This window comes from Gadus morhua, chromosome 20 (assembly GCF_902167405.1).
Source record: "Gadus morhua chromosome 20, gadMor3.0, whole genome shotgun sequence".
Lineage (NCBI taxonomy): Eukaryota > Metazoa > Chordata > Actinopteri > Gadiformes > Gadidae > Gadus > Gadus morhua.
This window is the reverse complement of record NC_044067.1, coordinates 10,317,705-10,331,257: the sequence shown is the minus strand read 5'-3', so window position 1 is coordinate 10,331,257 and position 13,553 is coordinate 10,317,705.

The following is a 13,553-nucleotide window of genomic DNA, read 5'->3' as shown; positions in this document are numbered from 1 at the left end:
CCAAGAAATACCGGTTGGGGTAGTTCTGTTCTGCATGGTCTGCGTGCTACGTAGACCATAAATTGGATTTTAGTAAGGAAACAGCAGCACATTTCTAAGGGAAACTTTCGAACGAAAAGAAGCTGAGTCACCAGGTAAGTACAGAACAGCCTTCCACTTCAGCCGCCAAAAAGTCAAATCAATCCCCAAATCACAACGCTCAATATCTCTCTTTACATTTGTGGTTATACTTTGACAAATAGCGCAATGCAAGGTTTAATCCTGCATCCACCTGGATGGCAGTCATTTATTGCAGTGCATTCCATTTGTCCTCTTTATTTCTTAGCAGCGTATTCTAAAGGTTGCAGGAAAAAGACGTTGTGTGCTCATGAATCATTCTTCCTTCATTCCATCCGATGACCTTGACAGCTGCCGTCAGCACTTGTAGAGGAAATGGTATTGGGTTGGGTGTGAGCAGGACAAAAGGGACTCGGTTGTGATTCAAATCTATATCAACTTGAACTGGAATGTTGCTTGCTGTGTCATTTCCCTGATTCACATGTCTATAAAAATAAGCCACGTTCAGTTTAGAACCGTGTGCCTTATTATTTGTGTACGCCCTGTTTAGCCCATAACTTCAATGCTTTTCTGTGCACACATTTCTGAGAAGATGTTATGTTGACATCAATATAGTCAATATATACAATACATATAGTGAATTATTCACAGTTCCCAAAAGTGTTTTAAACATCCCAATCTCTTCATCTTGTGATGCCATGATGACAGCCATGCTGACTCCATATTCTGCAAGACTGCAATACTATATCAGTGCTACCAAACTGTATACACTAGAGCATTTGAACCTTGAATGGTGAAATAAACATAACAAATATCATCACAGAATAAAATAATCCATTATGATGGGTCACAAGTTTTTTCCGTGTGTCCATTCAGACAGTTCAGAGTTTTGCCCAGCTCAGACAATCTTTTTTGAAATATTAAAGCGCAGCATTATGTGCCCTAATCTGCCAAATTAAAACTCATTCTTAAAACACATGACTCCCACTTCTTTAAGAGCTTTAGTCCCCCATTTACACCATCATTTCCAAATGCTTTATCTTAATCCTTAAATCTCTCACCTTAAAATCTGTGGCAGATGGCAGTGGGTTTTTTCTATCTTTTGTAAGGAGGGTAAATACCCATAAAGACTTCACCAGCACTAGTCTATTTTCTTCCGGTATATTTGAACTACCTTGTGACCGCAATAGAAGGTATTAATTCTGCACAGTCTATATCCTGCAAGGTAATGATCGCTTATAGTTTAAAATAGGCAAAGCTGATGAATAAACTGCAGAGAAAGGATAGTGTTTGTTATATGCCTGCCATGGGTGGGGGGGCGGGGGGGGGAGGGTACAAGTAGTGATGCACAAACTTGGCATCCCTGCATATATATGTGACAAGGTGTGGTGATATATTTTCCAGACCATACGTGTTTGTGTGCGCATATTTGTGTGTGTGTTTGTGTGTGTGTGTGTGTGTGTGTGTGTGTGTGTGTTTGTGTGTGTGTGTGTGTGTGTGTGTGTGTGTGTGTGTGTGTGTGTGTGTGTGTGTGTGTGTGTGTGTGTGTGTGTGTGTGTGTGTGTGTGTGTGTGTGTGCATGTGTTTGTATGAGTGGTGCATGTGTCTTTCTTTGTGTGTGTGTTTGTGTGTGTGTGTGTGTGTGTGTGTGTGTGTGTGTGTGTGTGTGTGTGTGTGTGTGTCTGTGTGTGTGTGTGTGTGTGTGTGTGTGTGTGTGTGTGTGTGTGTGTGTGTGTGTGTGTGCGCATATGTATGCTTCTGCATATGTGTGTTTGTGTGGGTGCATGTGTGAGTGTGTGCGTATGTGCATGTGTGTCTTTGTGCGCGCATGTCTGTGCAAACGCTATACAGACTCATCGAAACACAGCGCTGTGAATTCTACCACTTCAGCTCCACTCCTGGCACTCTTGCTGACTGCTATGTGTGCGTATCCTGTGGCCATTCGCTAATAATTCTTCTCCACCTCCCACACTGGTGTTGCTTTTGTGGAAATGCCACCGATGCCAGCGGAGTCCGGCCTTGACGCCCACGTCTACCTAGGCGGCTTCTGTGTATGCCGGGCCAGATTCCAGTATCATCTTTACTGTATGCTGCCAAACACTCAGCACCTCACATATGGAGACAGAGAGAGAGAGAGAGAGAGAGAGAGAGAGAGAGAGAGAGAGAGAGGGAGAGAGAGAGAGAGAGAGAGAGAGAGAGAGAGAGAGAGAGAGAGAGAGAGAAGGAGAGAGAGAGAGAGAGAGAGAGAGAGAGAGAGGCTGGACCGCTGGCTACCATCACCGCTTAACTTAATGATGCCGTTGATCATTGTGGTGCATTCAGCCGCACAAAATTTGATTTAGTTTAGTGTCAATATTTTTGGCAACCTGAATACACAGATTCTGTTTGATTCACAGGCGTTCTTCCTCTTTTTTTATTGAGGCCTTGGATTCCTCCCTCCACACACCAGCAATCGCTCTATTTTGGATTCCTTCCTCTTGCCTTAAGTGTGCAGTCAGTGTGTCTATTTATAGAAGCTGCGCCTATTATCTATGCATGAGGACCAGGCTACCAGTTATACCAGGCGCCTTATGTGTGACGCATGTAACACTTGTAACATGAGTAACATGAGACATCTTGGGCCACAAATCCAAAAATGAACGAATAAAAAAGATTTATTACCAAAGCTCCATTACACAAGTCTTCCTTGTAACATTCTAGAAAACACTGGAACAGAAGGACAAACAAGAGACTGAAGAGAACAGCATGGAAGGCGCAAGAGAAGCAACTAAAAAGATGTTTACGTAACCAAGTAAATACAACATTGTGGGATTTGAAATCTTTTCTGTTGAAATCGGAGCAAAAGAGTATCTCATAGAAGATATCAGATTGTGTGTGTGTGTGTGTGTGTGTGTGTGTGTGTGTGTGTGTGTGTGTGTGTGTGTGTGTGTGTGTGTGCGTGCGTGCGTGCGTGCGTGCGTGCGTGCGTGCGTGCGTGCGTGCGTGCGTGCGTGCGTGCGTGCGTGCGTGCGTGCGTGCGTGCGTGCGTGCGTGCGTGCGTGCGTGTGTGTGTGTGCGTGTGCTGGCGAGAGAGAAGCCAATTGAGACCTGAATTTAATGGTCCTTGCCTCCAGAGATGCCCACACAACTTGGTTGTTCAAAAATCAAAACCTTTCATCAATTCCATTCATTGTGAAAGGTCTGTGAAAACCATGCATACATCAAAGCACGAAGGAACATTATTTTATTTATTCATACATTCAAAGTGGAGATTAAAAATAAACATACTAGCATGATGAAAGACTACTCAAACTCAGCTTCTCTCTGACTGGACTAGGCCAGTATTGTAATTTGCAAGCTTGGTGTGTAGCTGAAGCTGGGACTGGAGGAAGTGTGTGTTCAGCTCCTTCTTTCAGTATGCAATGAGGTCACTCCATGCTAAGATCACCAGGGAGGGGAGGCATCTGTAACGCTGGGGTAGGGCTTGTAGCCTACATCAGAATGCATCATGGGATTTTCTGTTGGATACTCCATATTGAGGGGCCTCAAGGGACTTGTGATAATGTACTGTCACCTAGGCTAATGAAGACTTGTTTTTGCCAGGTCTCATGAGAAATGCAAACACAACAATGTCAGCCCATAATGAGAAATAATTCCATGAAATATTACTACAAATATTACTAACAATAACCAAAAAACATTACCACTTTCATCATAACTAACCAAATAATGAAACTAATTGTAATGTGATGTTGCGATGGTTAAGCCCAATAGGGGGCATAGATATAGATAACATGTTTAATAATTCATCATACTTTGTGCACAGACAATGAATCTGATTGTGTCAAGTAGAGTCAATCATGGAAGTTCCTCTGGTCTTTAAGCCCCTCAAAAAAATATGACATCTCGTAAACTGCCATATGCGCTTCTTTGTTTTAGAGGCCATTTCATTTCCATATTGACATCATTTGAATTTTTGCCTACTTATGTATCAAGGACAAGATGTACAGAAACTATAGCAACAAAATGATCCAAACGCTAAAATGTGCACGTTTCTTATTGATCAGGCCATCAGCAAATGAAAGTGATTGCTGTATAAAAAAGTGTTTTAATCATAATACCCATAACAATGTCCATGTGCCAAGAGAGCATCCCAGCTCATCGGCAACAAATGGTTCCACAGCGGCTGGAAATGTAATTACATGAGTCGCTAGAAGCCCAACAGATAAGAGGTTGCCAATAAAGCATGAAGGGGCCAATTTCTAAAATGACACTGCTATTTGCTTTCTCAAACAGATGATAATTAATACAGCATTTCATATTTATTAAGACTGTTGAAATTATTATGTTTGGCCTTTGTCAGTCTATATTTGTGAAATTCAAAAAGGCAACAAACTATTTATTAAGGCTCTCAAATAGCTAAAAATATGTATACTGAGCTTTATAATGGTATAGTTTTATTAGATCATCAATGGTATTTCCCCCTGCAATATGTCTGTCTGCCTGTCCACATCCAGTGGAATAAGGAGCGATATTAATAAATGTTTCACTCATCGCTGTCTGACAATCTCCCGTCCACTGTTGGTCAGCATTATTCTATTATAGCCATTTCATTTACTGTAAAATGCACATCGGATTACATTTAAACTGGAAACATAATCAATGGGCTCGAATTATGGTAAACCTGACCACAGAGTATTAGCTTACGTCTTACACATAATTCTGAAAATAGGTCCTTCGCTGCATACTTTCAGAGCATGTGTCTCTTCTTCCTTATGTTTACATAACACACAGGCAACACATAAAAAATGTAATATTTCTCATTGTTGCACCTCACATTTGATTTTGTTGAAAGAAAGATGCTGAGTGAAGAAACAGTCACATCTTGGAATCGTTTTATTAGTCACAGTCCGAAGGCATTCGACATTGGTCGTTAGCACTGGGAAAGAAAACGCAACGAAAAAAACGGTCAGCGCACTGCGGGTGGCCGGAGAAGACTATCGCTGGCCACATCTTTCAGGGCCTTGAGTAGCAGGAGACGTGCCGCTCAATAGGGAACCTCGTTAACCTGTGTGCCTCAAGAGATCCATCACTGCCTGCACCTCCGCATTAATGGCTAGTCAGCAAGCGCTTTTTTTGTTCGCCCAAGTCAGGGAATTAGTCACATCCTACCGCCCAACTGCCTTTTCCGCTTCCAAAGACTCCTGCCTCTGGTGAAATTAAAAGAAGAAATAGGGAAGAAATGGGCGAAAAGAAAATGTTGTAATGTTTTCTAAAAGGTATTTTAATATTGATGAATCAAAGGATAGATTGGGGCCACGTTTGCAGGGGGGCCTGTGTTCCTGAATGGATTTAAGCTATGTTGTAAAAATGTGAGCTGGTTGTTTACACCTAAAACAGTCCAACATGGGTAAGACAAACATCTGCCCTAGAATTAAGTTACAATGGGGGTGGTGGTGGTGGTTATGTGTGTGTGGGTATGTGTTTGTGTAGGTGTGCTTGCGTGGTTGTGTGGGTGTGGGTGAGTGGGCGTGTTTTTGTGGGTGTGTGTATGTGTATGGTTGTGTCTGTGTCTGTGTGTGTGTGTGTTTGAGTCAAACAGGCAAAATTAGACACCCCTGCTTCTCCCCAAACTGAAAATGGTTTTACATTTTACGATGGATTTCATAGTTGTCTACAATGTAGGGGCCTTTTTGAAACTCAAAACCCAATAAAGCAAACGGGAGACATAGGATAGCCTACTGCCAAATAAAACAAAAAATAAAAGGCCAGAAAACTTCAATGGTGTGTATATACATTCAGTGTCCGAGATGACGGAGGCATGACAGGAGCACACAAGTCGATGGATTGATTAGCCCATGCCGACGGTTTGGATTAGGACCGCTGAGGGACTGCGCTAGCTATAACGAAAGCCTGATTTCACCCTCTTTTCTCTTCCCAGAAGGCCATAGTAGGGGAGTGGAAGGCCATTAGTGGACGGGATAGCCGCCGCTGTTTACTCTATTCCAGCGTGCAGCGCTCTTAGAGGACAAAAGAGAGGCATGAGAGTCCCCCCTCAACAAGGTTGAAAACACAGTAATGCACACTGCGGTTGCTTGCGCGGGCCTTTTTTGTTCCCGGCACCCATTGAGATTATTCAAGGCAGCGCTGGGTGCCATAGCTTTGTTCGTCCGTGGGGCCTTTTGCTCCTGGATGATGAAAAGGGTTCCCAGGGATGAGGCACAAAGCAACCCGTCCATCAGATGAGTCTGTCCGCCACCGTCTCAAAGCGCCATGGTAGCTGTTGTCATGGTGCTCCGTTTGAAAACATCACAAGAGATACTGAACTTTGAGCTCATCTGAATAATTTTGAAAATGTGAATAGGAGGATATTCAAATACATTAAGAGGTCTTTTCAGCCTTAGATTAGCGGGGTTGTGGCGGGGATAAGTGTCTTCAATTGGAGGGTGGGCTGAAGAGCAATCATGCACATATTATTGGTTTGGCGAACTTGGCAGTTTTGAATCAAGACTAACTATTATACATTCTACATCTTTTCAATAAAGGCACAAATATGTCTGCAATGAGTGGGTAAAGAGAGTTTTTATTGTTGTTTTATTCGCAGAAATAGTCAACGCTGATTTCTTTTCATCATCGGCAGGCGATCTGAGCTTGAGGTTTAATTGTGACTTTGCTGTTTGTGTTTCTACTGCAAAATATTTCTCTTGAGATTCTTCAGAGATTGGGGGGAGGCGGGGGCGAGCTACTCAAATCGCACGACCCCCTGCAGTGTTTAAGCTCCACAGCCCTGGGCGTCATATTTCATTTGCATTTCAGATCTTGATCTAACCGCACAGCTATTTGCAGACTGCGTCAGCCTCAAAACAGGTCTGTTCAACATCATATCTCCCCCATATCACAACGTGAATGAGGACAGTCAGCTGTAATGAAAAAATGTGAGGGCATTTGTGTGTGTGTGTGTGTGTGTGTGTGTGTGTGTGTGTGTGTGTGTGTGTGTGTGTGTGTGTGTGTGTGTGTGTGTGTGTGTGTGTGTGTGTGTGTGGGCGTTATTGTCTGTGTGTGTGCTTGCGTGTGTGTGGGTGTGGGTCCGTGTGCGTGTGCGTGTGTGTGTGTGTGTGCGCGTGTGTGTGTGTGTGTGTGTGTGTGTGTGTGTGTGTGTGTGTGTGTGTGTGTGTGTGTGTGTGTGTGTGTGCGTGTGCATGCGCGTGTGCGTGCATGTGTGTGTGTGTGTGTATGTGTGGGCGTTATTGTGTGTGCAAATGTGGGTGTTGGTGGGCGTGTTTGTCCTGGTGTGATTAGCTTATACGTGCTTGAGAACTTTATTACATGCTGACACGTGTAGTTTTTGTGAAGCCAATGAGAGAAGCAGCCACCAGGGATATGCTAAGAGAGCTTCATGATGGGAGAGGTGGTTCTTCTACCTAAGTGCTCCGCCTCAATGTGCCCTTAATAGGGTGACTGGCTGTCCGATAGGCCTGGTATTTTGTTTGGTTTTCTGTGGTCAGACTGCGTGATTTCAGCTGGCCATGGTTTGCCATATGGTGTATTTCTAGCTTGGAACAGCCCATTATTGTTAAGTCAAACAACGAGTGTTCACAGACTTTGCAAATGGTCCAGGTGATCCTTTTCCATGCACATAGCTCACAGCAAATGGTCTGATAAGAAAATCACAACAACAAAGGCAAATAACATAACCCACTTCAGTACTTTGCTAATAATAATCCTCCATGAATTACTTAAACTGCTGCGTTGAGTAAACTGTGGCCACTAGTGCTATGCTACTGTGTCAGAATACCATTAGCGCTCACGGCATTACTCTGTAAGACGGACATCAACTGGATATGAATCATAACATTCTAGACAGATTCTCTTTACCATGAAGAAAAATGCTTGCTTGGCGTTAGCTTAAATATAGTCTAATAAATGACTTTTCAGTGATAAGGTATCCTAATGATCGATGGGTTGAAATAAAAAAAGCTGGCTAAGCTTGAAAGAGGCATTCAGGGGATTGCCAGAGTTGCTTTCCAGCGTGTAAACTGCTCCCAAATGGCAGATGTGGTATCTGGGTTCACATCAGGACAGGGGATATGGGGAAAACACTCCCTACCATTTCTATTTTTAACAAGACAAGTCTGCCTTCTTCCTATAATGTAATGTTGTGTGCGTGTGTGTGTGTCTGCATGTGTATGCGTGCATGTGTGTATGTGAATGTGTGTGTGCGTGTGTGTGTGTTTGTGCATCAGTGTGAACACGTGTGTGTGTTTGTGTGTGTGTGTGAGAGCATTTTGTGTGTGCGCATGTGTGTGTGTGTGTGTGTGTGTGTGTGTGTGTGTAAACGCGCATGTGTGTGTAAACGTGCGTGTGTGCGTGTGCGCTTGTGTGTGTGTGCGCATGTGTGTGTGTTTGTGTGCGCATATAGGTGTGTGTGTGTGTGTGTGTGTGTGTCTGTGTGTGTGTGTCGGTGTGTGTGTGTGTGTGTGTGTGTGTGTGCGTGTATGTGTTTGGGTATGTGTGGGTGGATATGTGTATCCAGCACTATCGATGAGTACGTCTTGGCATGCAAGGTTCTGGCTGTGTGCCAAATCAGTTTAAAATGAGAAAAATACACAGTTTTATGTTTGTTCCTTTCTTATTGAGAGACATTTCCCACTGCCAAAGTTTAGCGTATTCTTAATAACGCTGCTGTTCACCCAGTTTTGCTCTCAAAACGGCAGCTAGCAAAGGAGAAGCTAACCTGCAGTGTGTGAGCATACGCTTCTAGACAAGTCGTTCAAAAGCTCTCCACTAATAATAGACTCAGCAACTAAATGGAACTCATCTCATTGCCCAACCCATGACCAGTACTTACCAGAGATGGGAAGTTTTTCCCTGGTCGGTGGATCTGCCTGGGCCAAATAGCAGCATCAGCTTCTGCAAATGACACGATGTGTCTACACCATTAAAAAGGCCTCATGAAATCATTCCCCGACGGAAGGATTGAAAGAAGGAAAGGAGTTGAGGGGGCGGTGAAGAACATTTTGAAAGTAACATGATGAAAAGGTGCATTTTAAACATGATCAAAAGTAGAGAAAACTTGACTTTAAATGCAACTCATTCAAGCAGTGGCACCCGTGCCAAACAAGTGGGTGCCACTGACGAGTCCCTGGCAGTGACCCTTTGGCCAAAATACTTTTAGCCTATAGATAACCTAAGCATTCACCGGGCGTTTCTCCAACTACTTAAGTGGCTAATAGGATTACAGAGAGGGCGAAACTCTAATATAATTGGTCTGACAAACTCTTTCTGTTATATATCGCGACTCCACCAAATCAAATCAAGCACAGCCTTCTTAATATGTGGGCGTGTTGTTTACCTTTTTATCTTTTTAACTAGGATCAAATATTATTATTATAAATTAAATGAACATATGAATCTTGAAAATAAAGATTACTGCTGTATAACTGTTTATACAGTATAATTGTATGTTCTACCTGTTAATAAATTAATAATACCTTAATAGATTGTATAGATCCTGAATGGGGTCATTAAGAATTGTTAACATCATCCCAAAACAGCCAAATAACAACAGCCTATTGAATAGGACCTGGCTCGACAAACGCAAAGCTGCTACAACCTACTTCCAAACCCCAAGTCACCATCTGCTCAAATCAAAAGCTAGGCCTCCCCTCCGGTGTGGATTGGTGGCCCTATATGTAACCGTACACATTGAACCATACCATGTTATCAAGTTGAGAGTTACAATGAAGTGTTCAGTGAAATGAAGTGGCTTTTTAATTACTGGAGAGAGGCCATTAGCAGCACACCCACTCACGCCAGGCTCTGCTTGGCACAGTCTCAGCACCTCAGCGGAAAGGAACAACAGCGGGTGGTGGAGCCCTTCAAGCAGTCAGTAAAGCAGGAAATTCAATTTACAAAATGGAAAGATGGAGCAACGGAGAGAGAGAAGGATAGAGTGGTGACATTTGAATTGTAGGTGCTTTTGCAGAACGATGTTTTCAATTTGACGTATTTTTCCCTTTTGGTTGGCGTGGGGCAGATATTGCTTTTTTGCCTACAATTCATTTTCCGGATTGGTTATACTTGGGTAGAGGCTGTTTGTTGGATTTAATTGGATTGCAAAAGGAAAATACCGGACAAATAAAAGATGCTGGACCAAATATGGGTCTAATAGCCCTGGTCCAATGGGCTTTTGCGATGCCAAAGTATATTAAAAACACACACAACTGAAATATCAGATGAAAAAACGTTACTTGACATAAAAAAATCTTTAATTAGCGGACATTTCTTTCAAGAACTCCATCAGGATAAGGTGTCTCTCGAGCCTTAGGTTTTGTCCTGTCCTTGCATTTTATCCAGATGGAGAATCTCAGACACAGCCAGCAACACAGGTCTCGACTTGAGCTGCTGATATGAAACCGCTCTTTGCTCTTTGTGTGTGTTTTTAGACTTGCAAAAAAGAAACCTAAAGAGTAGGGTGTCTGTTAAAAGGCAAACAAGACGTCCTCATGAAAGGCCCCAAATGGGACAGCAGGGTAAACTCTGCTGAAATGGACAAGGGGTTGGTGATGGATGTGTCCAGTGGGGCGTTGGTATGCAGAAGGCTCAGGCTACATCCCACCGCTGCAGTGGTGTTGGGTTGAGAGATTAGTGGTGGTGCTCAAGCCGTGTTGACGACCAGGAGCAACGACAAACTAGGTTGAAAATACAAATGGTTTGGAGGCAACGACGGCCTTGCGGTGCAGCCCTAGTCTTCGGCGCAATGTTGTTGTGATGCAAGGGGGATAGGGGGGGACGGGGGGGGTTGAATGACCTTTCAAGGACATAAGATAGAGCCAACACTTTTACTCGAAGCCTGTTGCTCATGATCACTCTTGTCTGATCCTGTACTGCTCAGTGTCTTCGAGTTCCTGGAACAGTGATTGGGTGGAAGAGGGGGTCTCAGCGAGGTATCAACAAAAAACTTTTAAACAACAAGTAAAACAGGTATAAATATAAGCAAACAATACAGTGAAGTGTAGTGGAAATGGCTGCATATGCAATGGCACATTATTGTTGCCTGTTATGGATCTTGAGGAGTGAAGGAAGAAGGAGGGCCAGAGTTCTTCATTCTTTCGGGCAACCTCTCTTAAACTCAATCTCCAAAGTCCACACGCTTCATCGAGAAGCAATAACACCTCCGACACGAAACAACTGCAGCAGATATAAACGTTTCGCTAACTTTCTTCTCGCATGCAACATCATTTGCGATTTGCAGGCATCCCTCGATTGAACAATTGTTTCATGAAGCCTATGTAGATGCAGAGATCCATCCAATAAGGAGAAACTAGACGAAGGATGCCAGAAAGATAAATATGTCCAAGGGTAGTCGAATGCCTGGTGTGAACAGTTCATCTCTGCGGCGCTAAGCGGCTGCCTGGTGTGCTGTCTGCCAAGCTGCCGCTCCTTGGCCGCTGCCCCACTTGGCAAACAACACCTTTGGTTTTTCATTTATTTGCTCCGTGCACGGACAAGTGGTGGAGCGAGCGTGGCGTTTTTCATTTTTTTTTCTTTCGGAAGCTACTTCATCGCAAAGCAGATTCCACATCAAATGAGTAGGAGCTGTGTTGGTATCACGTGTGACAGGCCTTGTGTTATCATAAGATGCATTACACACACTTTAGATGGAAGGGCTCCTGTTGTACTATCCTCAGACCCTCCATAGAGAAAGTGTTTGTGTACCTGCATGTTAGCCATTTATTGTCAATGGAAACGTTGATGTGATCTGGTATAATGCACTAGGAACTTTAAAGTATTGGTGGCTGCTAAGTTGAGCTACAAGGTAGTACACATCAAGTTTTTAATCATAATAACGATGAAATAAAGTGCTGTGTTGAATTGTCGTTGGCCATATTCCATCAATATTACGGTCCTCCCAGATACACCATATGTCTTTTTATGTTGCCCTCCCCCCTCCCAACCCTCTATCCTCTCTTGTTCTCTCTTCATCCCTCTCTCGCTCTATCTTATGCAAATACAAAACATAAGAAGGCAAAGGCGTTCAGCGTACAGCAGTGTTCCGAGCGGTTATGTAAAAGCCGCGGTACATTGTGTACTCTGTAGCCTTCATTTTAAATGCTATTCCTGTAATAACCCCTCCAGCGGCATTGCCCTCAAGATGAAATCCCACAGGAAATCACTCACTACTGGCTGCACATCTTTCTTTGCCAGATACGTATCTCTGTTGTTGAAGCCCTTTGCTAACTGAGTATTGCATAACAAATCAAATAATATCCCTGAGATTTTATTCATAGTTTGAGGATGTTCTCCTGAAATGTGAATGTTTACCTTTGTTCAGTACTGCAGCCGAAATCTATTTATCTCACCAGCTATCTGTCTATGTATCTATGTATCTATCATTCTATCACTGCATTTGTGTATCACCAAGGTGGGTGCTATATACACTTGCAATGGACAAGTTGTCATATCCTCTCCCCCCCCCCCCCCATACATATAAACCCTCACAATAATGAAGGAGTATTGTAAAAATGTAACGCTACTTTCTTGTAACATTCTTTACGTTTCACCTCAGGTCTACTCTACTGTGATAACGGAAGTTGTTGCTCATGGGGAGGTAAGACCTGAAGACATGAAACTATTCTAATTAGCACATTAATGCACTGGTGTAAGCAATAGTAATATTGGTCTAGAGAGTGTGTCAACTGACACGAGGTGCTGACATGCACACACATACAAAAAACACAAACACTTTGGCATATGCACACACACCTTGGTTGCTCCCGGAAAGCCACATGTGCACAGTGAACATTAGTTAGCTCAGGGAGGAAGCACTGTTCTGTCGATCAAGATAAGAGAGGCGGAATGGTGTCATGGCTGCCCAGGTCACATCAATAAGCTTCTGTCACCTCTACTACACACAGCTCTTCTTCCTTGTCCTCACACATGCTCCGCCTTTTCTCTGAGCACTAATTACTGTGGTGCCTCTGTGTCAGGAAGCCTTTATTTAACTTAACCTTTGGCTCTAAAGATTTGCGTGCCGTGACTAAGGGAAATGCAATCAGCTATTTATGTGCTTTATGATTTGTATAAACAAATATTTTACGATCAATGTAATGTATTTTTTCCCCTCTATGTCTATTAATAGTCACCTTTGCTTGGACAATTAACTTGCATAATGTGCAGTGAGGCACACATTTTTTATCTTGACATATGCAATGCTCATATAGACGAATTTGTTGCAGAAGAAAGAAAGAAAATCGGTGAACAAAACAAACATGAAGACTGCCCACATACTTCTTGTTCCCTTCCAATAGTAGTCACTCGTGGATGATGCATAGCGCTATAAATTATGGAAGGGTCTGATTTACAGTATTATGCCATACATTCTGTCGGCTACAGCTAAAATAGAAAAATGATTGTGAGAACGAAAAATAATGTGTCTATTCCAGAATGGGATGTGCAGTCCTTGTAAGTTTGTAAGTCATTTCTTCCTTCTCATAGTCACGAAGAAAAAGCACGGT